The sequence below is a fragment of the Populus euphratica genome, unplaced genomic scaffold, assembly GCF_000495115.2.
Source record: "Populus euphratica unplaced genomic scaffold, PopEup_1.0 scaffold302.1, whole genome shotgun sequence".
Classification (NCBI taxonomy): Eukaryota; Viridiplantae; Streptophyta; class Magnoliopsida; order Malpighiales; family Salicaceae; genus Populus; species Populus euphratica.
The window spans coordinates 99,407-107,867 of NW_011500185.1; the positions used below are offsets into that span (position 1 = coordinate 99,407).

The following is an 8,461-nucleotide window of genomic DNA, read 5'->3' on the forward strand; positions in this document are numbered from 1 at the left end:
CAAGCTAGTCAATGTTGCTTCTTGTTTTATTCTATAAAAAGGCTGATGAAAATAGCATTGCATCTCTCTTCTTTTATTGGAGTTAGATGAGCGGACAACGCAATATACACAAAATTCATAAGAGAAATCTCTAAAAAATAAAGCTTTGTAGTTTGTTTTATGTACATGCAAATTGCTAGCATTATCATACAATTCACCTCGCATAGTAAGGATATAAAATTTAGAGTGAGTACATCAAGAGTTTCTCTTTGATGTTGTTGGTTTAAATACTATGTTTGTTAATCTTGTTGTTATCTAATTTTTTATTTAACTTTTTGATAAAATTTTTAAAAAATTCAAAAATAACAAAAAATAATAAAAATCTAAAAAATATATATTTTTATTTTTTTAGCATTTTCAGTATCGTCTTAAAAAAATTTAATTTTTCAAAGATCTTTAAAACATATTCAATTTTTAACATATTATTTTTAAAATTATTGATTTTTTTCATTTGAGTTGATGTTGATAAGAAAAATCCAAAAAAAATAAAAAAATTATAAAAAAAGTTAAGATATCAAATTTAAAAATATAATAATATTTTTATCTATAAATACAAGTTTCCAACCCATACAAAAAGAAGGGCAATTTTAAAAAATCAAAAGGGAGAAACCTAAACTACACAAAAAAACCCTAAAACAAAAGGCCCTTAACCATTTGTCTTCTTCTCTAGGGGCCGCCGCCCCCCCTCCCCGGGGCCATCTCACTGTCTCCCTCCTAGCTGCAACTTACTCTTCTCCTTCCTCCGTCTCCCAAAACTAGCCAAACCTCTCCCCTTCATCTTCCCCCGCTCAAACCCCCCCTTTCCTCGAGCTTTTAATGCATCTTCTTCGTATCATTTTATAAAAACAAAAAAATTATTTTAATTAAATTAGTTTCGTAAAAGTTTCAATTTTCTATTAAATGCACCTCTAAAATTATATCATTCTTTTAAATAGTATGCCATGATTCTAAATATATAAAATTTGAAATTAAATACTTAACTTCTTTCATTTTTTTAATTAAAAATTGACACAAGAAATTTATAGAAACAAGATAGTAATTTTTTGAAACAAATAAGTTTAGATATCAATAACATGTTTAAAACCTAATTATGAAAGTGGTATTATTTTTATTTATTTCAAATAATGTAAATTTAAAGACAAATAACTTAATAGTTTTTCCATGATTTCATGTGTGATAACAACTATGAGCTTTCAGATACCAGTAATTTTACCAAGGATTATAATTTAGAAGATGGAAACCTTTTCTAAACTAGTTGAGGTCTCTACATATTAGTGAAACTTTTTATTTTTTATTGGAAAAAAATTTAGAAAAAAAATATTATTTTGTGATACTAAAGTAGCTCTTTTAACTCCAAATCTAGAAGATTATGTCATTTAAATAAGGGTTTGAAAATTGAGTTTTGTACTTCAAAAGAGACAAACTCTTATATGTGATTGTTAAATCTTCCATCAATAAAATCAAGTGACGTGATTTGTTTCTGCATTAATTTATGATAATGAGAGACTCATTTGTGTGTGATTTGAAAGAAAAGTTTTGTTAGAAATCTAATAAGAAAATTGAGGGAACTTTATTTATCATCCATGAAGACATAGATTTTGTTGGGAAGATCGTATTTATTTATAATATTTATAATTTTTAAAAATATAGTTGTGGTTATTTTACAAAATTCTTTATTTTAGAAATATATCAAAATAAGTTTTTTATTTTTTTAAAATTATTTTTTATACCAACACATCAATATTTTTTTATTGAATTGATGTAACAATAGTAATTTATTTTATATCAACTTAATATTAATAAAATTATTATATTAAAAAAAATGACTAGTACTGTTAATTGTAAATAATTATGTGAATATTGTAAATACTTATCATATACGAAAGGACTGATCGTATTATTTCAAGGACTAGCCATGTGCAAGAATGCATCATTTAATTTGATAATTGAATAAACTATAAGGCTGAACCGAAAGGACTGTGGGCAGAAAATCATTCAATAAGTTATAACAAAATAGAACATGATTGAATTATTTCGGATTCTTGGGCATAATGAAGCAGTTCGCTTTTAATTCTTCAGCTACCATATAGTACGTGATTGAATTATTTTGGATTCTTGGGCATAATGAAGCAATTCGCTTTTAATTCTTCAGCTACCATAATGGATGGCAGTAAGAAAAATAGTACACGATTGAATTATTTTGGATTCTTGGGCATAATGAAGCAATTCGCTTTTAATTCTTCAGCTACCATAATTTCTGTGAACTTGTAATCCTATAAAGTTGGTTTAGCGGCAAAGGAAGTTTTTTCTCTTTTTTTTAGTTATTTTTTAAATTCAAATATAAAAGAGATCGAAGTGAGGGACATGAGCTTCTTGAAGGCATGAGCCTTACCACTTCTAGGAACCTGGTGTGCTTTATTTCAATATATGCTAGTGAGTTTTTTTAATATTATTGAATTTATCTTATTAAATTTGTTTTAAAAATTTTAATAATGTCATTCTCAATAAATTTTTAAGAGTTTTTTTTTATCTTTTCTCATAAAGGAGTGGATAACTACAATGACATATAGATGAATATGTCTTGAAAACTACTAAGTTTATGAGGACATATGTAGTTAATTGTCCAAATTCTTGCTAGAAAATGAAGAGAGTTTTCAAATATAACTTCTATATAGTTTTATTATAAGTAGGTTGTAAAATATATTATGTAGTATGTAATATCCTATACGTAGAAGATATATTATACATAGTACTCATAATGACTTGTGTATTCCGTTATTGAGTTTAATAAGTATTAGAAAATATTCTTATAAATTATTATGCATTACATGTCTGTGTATGTGTGTTTTTTTTTTTTTGTTATAATGAATGAGATGTAGAAAATCTATATTAGGGTGTGAAACTCTTAATTGTAGGGAAAAAATGAGTGATTGATGAGGTAAGGTTACATCTTGTTGGGGCTATATTGCTACATAATAAGCAAAAATTTAAGTGAAACATTTATCCTTATAATAATTGGTATAAAATAGTTTTTGGTTTTAAAGCTTGGAAATATTTATGTAACAAACTATATACAAAGTAATCAAGCAGCTAAAAAATTAATTCAAAAAATATTGATGCATCTTAAAAGCTTGATAGGGTTTATTACAGAGGATGAAGATCACTCAATGGATGATAGGCTAATAGTTTTAACACCGGACATCTCAACAAAACAAAGGGTAAAAATAAAATAAAATAAATATTGCAACCTAGTTTTATAGTAACTAGAAAACCTTATTTGGTCTTTCAAAACTTTTAGGTAAATGACTAGTTATGTAATAGAAAAGATAACTATCACCCTATATATCCTGCCTAAAATAAACTATATTTTTGTTAAAAACATAAATGATATTTATTATGTTGGGAATTGCCTAAACTAACATATTTTGTTTTAAAGTCTAAACTAAGAAAGTGATTTATGATTTAGAAATGAGAAGGGCTTGATCCATATTTAGAAAATGTTCAAGCATTGAACTTGCTAAAATGATGAGTTATTTGATAGATAATGAACCTGTAATAAATACATGGTTTGAATGGCATCACTCATTCTTGATGGGCTTTTATGGGATCAAGTCGATCCAACTCAACTTCCTTATAGAATCAATGAAGATATTTTAAATATAAAACAAAAAAAAATACTAACATTATTATAAATGTGTATTCATAAATTCAAACACTATAATAATTATCCATGGATATAAGTAAAAATAAAACCCTGTGTTGAATTCTCAAAATAAATAATAGCAAGTAAAAATAAAACCCTCTAATCCTGTGTTGAATTCTCAAAATAAATAATAGCTTATATGCCATAACCTCACAATAATTCTCAAAATAAATGTTAAAAATTTCCATGTATATTTTCCACATTTCAAAATATTATACTTTACATATTTTCCTTGATGTTTTCCACATTGTTATACTTTACATATCCAATCATTATGAATCAGCTTATCTTAATCACACATTTAATGTGAAATTAATTATTTAATTCTAGAGAGTTGGTTTAGTGGTTTTTTAAGTTGAGATCATAGACTAGCATCCAGAAAAATTTATTTATCAAATACATTAGATTAATATGAGAGATGCTTTAAGATTTTTCAAAGAAAATACTTAATATTGCTTATTGTAAATTGGTCAGGGTAACATGATATAATAACTTAAAAGTTGATAAAATATCATCACTTATAATTTAAATCACATTTAGTGGATTACAATAGTTGGATAAAATTAAAACTATAATATTTTTTTGGAAAAGTCTAGTAAATGAACAACCGGTGAATTTATTAAATTAAAAAATAAATTTTTTTATTAAATAATGAATAGGTATTTATTCTTTGTTATAAAATTCATCTTTCAAAACTTAATGTACGATTTGAGCAAAGAAAAAAGACAGGTAAAAACATGATTTTTTTAAAAAAATGTTTTTTATGTGATATAATTATAAACTCTCATTAGTGCATTTTATAATGTGATAAAATGGTTTGCATACATTAGTTGCCATTACAAATGATGAACTTGTTACATTTTGACCGTAACTACTATTACTCTCTAACAAATGGGTTTTTCATTCTTTCAGGATATTATCAATATTTCTTGATTATATTATGTATTCACAATTAATACCTAGATAATAATTAATTTATATAAATATCAATCTATTAACCAGCAAGCAGATCTCTACTTAATTTTTGTACTTTAAAAAGATCAAAATTTTTTAACATGTTCAAGATAAGATGAAATAAAATATAAAAAAATATAAAATATAAATTCATCAGTGCAATAATATCTTATTATTATACAATAAAATTAAAATAACTTCAGCGGTTCAAATCAACATGATAATACAGCTGTAATGCTTCATTAATTAATAATTATTGACATTAACTAAGATTAAAAAAAAATCACAAAGTATATTAATTGTTATGAAATATTCACGTATTAAAATATCGACCATTCATGGAAACGAATTGATAGGTTGCATCTAAACAAAATATTGTAGGAGTGAAATCCTCTTGCTCCAAGTATAATCAATATAAATTTAGAAATATTTTATTGAGACTTTAATTGGTAATGTAGAGAGGGGAAAAGCTGAAATGAGTCACAGAAAGATAAGCTTTATCATGTTCACCTATGGGACTTCTCAGATATAAATATAAAAGTAAAGTTCTTTTAGTTTATGTACGTACATATGTATCCTTCTTTTGATTTCAACGGTAATTGTATCTCCTAATAGACTTCCATGCATAATATTGTGCAGAAAATAATTTGTTAAAAAATAATATAAATTATATTTTAAAATTTTATTTAATAATTTAAACTATTAGCTTAAGATAATTTTTTAATATGATATCAGAATCTTGGTGATCAAATAATCTCAAATTTAAATTTTATTATTTTTATTTATTTAATAAAAATTAAACACAAAATAATATAGATCTGTACAGATTTCAAGCACAAAAATTTTTTTTTACCCAAAAATTTTCTTTAGCGTACATTAAGAATAAATTTCTCCATAAATGGATTTTATGCATGATATCCACGTGATTAGGGAATTAAGTGATTGTTGTTGTCTTCTTGAGGCGAGTTCCCTTCCATAGGCATCATTATGAATTCATTAATTAAAATCATAACAACTTTCGGAATGCGTAAATGCAAATTTTATTGGAATTATATTATGCAAGGCTATGAAAGGACAGTAAATATGCCTTTCAGTTGTTCTTACAGTCACAATATCTTATTCTCTGACTGCTTATTAGACAATAGTCTTCTCCATCAGAGCTGGGCATGGTTGATATCGTAAGCATCAGAATCATCAAGCTTCAGCTTAACTAGTTCGCTGATATCATATGGATAGGCGTCCTTTGGTGACTGACGTTTATATGCTCTTTTTCCAAAGGCCCAAGCTTTAGCTTCAGTAAAATGGGCTCCATCCCAGTACACATAGTCACTCCTGTTGCTACATGGGAAGGAGAGAGATTTGCATGGGACAGAACCAGACTCTACCTCGCAACAGCTCTTACGGGTATGTGTAAAACCTGCAAGCAAGAAAAAATAATATGGGCATCAGAGGCGTAACAAAAAGGTCGTCTTCAACCGTGAGAGAAAGAGAGCAAGGCACGGAGGGGATCCATACCTGTATTTGTCTGATCATCAGAATCAATTTCGTAAGAGTTTATGTAGGTAAACACAGCATCAGAATGCCTATTATTAAGTTTTCTGAGCAGTTCTTGAAGCTTCTCGTTGAAAATTTGAACATCATTATTGAGCTTGTATGCACATGAAGATGCATCTAGTTCATTGGGATTTTTTTGTATGTTGGACGGCATACATCCTACCCGAACAAGTCCGAACACAGCTATCTTTCTTGCTCCTGAGCAATACAGTTTCTGGCAGCAGTGGAAAAAAAAACGGATTGAAGTAGGGCTGTTTGTTAGTTTCCATTCACGTCAAACATTAATTTGTTGTTTTACAAGAGACATTAAGTAGGGCTAACCTCCAGCTGAGTTTCATAAGTTTCAATGAGAAGTTGAGCAAATTTTTCAGGAGTATATTTCTTGCTGCCGTCCAAGAAATAATTGCTGAGGTAGTCGTTATGACCATATCAGACACAGATGCATTGGCTCAAGTACTTCCTAGCAACTTCCTCGCTTCCCAAGATTTTGGCAATTCGTGAAACCGTGATATTGTGATTATATAACTGAATATTCATGGTAAATAGTTCTCCCTTGACATACACAAAAGAATCATATTAATAGTTAGCGTTGCCAAAGCATACAAGATTCATAGTACTGAATCGTATAAGGTTTTAGTTATGAAAGGCATATAATCAGCAATCACCGTAAGATAGCCAGTTAAATCAAGGATGCCAGCTCCATTCGATCCATAATTTACACCATCTAGAAAACTGGTGCAACTTCCGATACCAAAGTCCGAAATGTAACTGTCGAAACCTAATTGCTCAGCTGAAACAAAAATAATAATAATTAAGATCATAACTGCCCACATCTTAAACTCCATTAAAGTAATAGATCTTCATAATAGAGTATAAAAACAATAACAATAATCACAGCTATCTAACTGTAATCTAATAAAACTTCACAACTATCTTTTATTTTTCATCCTAATCATCCTTCTTTTAATAAATTATGTAAATTTCAGCAATAAAAACATTAGTACCAGACTTAGCAAGATTTCTAATTTTAATTTAATACAACGGTCACAACTATCCAGTGAGAACATATTTATTTTCCATTAAAGAAAACTAAAACACTATATTTAATTTGCAATATAAGGGAGTAGAGCAAACTGCAGACCAATGGTGTCAGCTATGTTGAGACCGTTGCTGCACCTTCCTGAAGCCCCAGTATCAAAGTCTATCCCATAAGGGAGGTAATTAACTTTAGCTGGAGTGTTAAGGTAGTTATTGTTTCCGTTATCAAAGAGGGAATCTCCGAAGACGAAGTAGCAAGGAACTTGAGGTACGGCCTTTCCATAAGTCCAGTGTTGCCAGTTTGACACCAGCAACACCCCAGACAACGCCCACAATGCCTTGAGCCCACTTTCCATTGGCAAATAAAATGAAAGAAGGAAACAAAATCAGTAAATATAGAAAGAAGGAAGAAGTGCGTAGCTAGGGAAGAGTGCTTCGTAGTAGAACGAACCAGGCGTATTTATAGAGTGGAGATCTAGCTATCAGCTTGTAAGCGTGTTCTATTGTACGTCACGTGTGTTTTTCAATCTAATTAGTTTACAATGCCTTATAGATCTGATAGTAAGTATCATGTCTCCTTGAGTCTTGTCACTTACAGTATTTCTTCCCCTTTATTTTTTGGAGTTTGCTTTCTCCCTCAAATTGATCAAATATCTCTTTATTTAATATTAAATGAGTACTCTTTATTCTCTCCGCTTGCTTTAATAATTTTTTGCTTCTTTCATAGTAGGCTTATTAGCCCTTTTTAGCTTTCTTAATGTAGTAATTTTAAACCATTTTTCTTTTTTAGTTTTATGGTCAATATAAGTTATTGTTGTTTTACTTTTTCAAACTTCTCTTCAAAATTAGAATTGTTAATTGAATAACCAACTAGATATATCCTTTTAAGTGGTTTTTTTTTTGTTTATTTTGCAAAAATATTTTTATATCAAGTAATATCATCTATAATGATGTAAATATCTGAATACTTGATTTTAAAAATATTTTCCAACATTCAAATATATAATTTTCAAAATTAACTTACTACATTATTGTTTTGTTATGATTATATTGCACTTTGTTTACAAAGTCTTAAAATGAAGATCATAACTTCAATACAATCCCCAAGATCTTGGACTATCCTAGCCAAACTAGTTAGTGTTCGTGAAAATTGCCCCTCGTCTCTTCTTGCTT

General features: G+C 28.2%; 1 pseudogene; it reads right to left on the reverse strand.

Moving 5' to 3' along the window:
- Nucleotides 1–5,673: 5,673 nt before the first annotated feature.
- On the reverse strand, nucleotides 5,674–7,727 carry LOC105111594 (GDSL esterase/lipase At1g29660-like; annotated as a pseudogene).
- Between the last annotated feature and the right edge of the window lie 734 nt (nucleotides 7,728–8,461).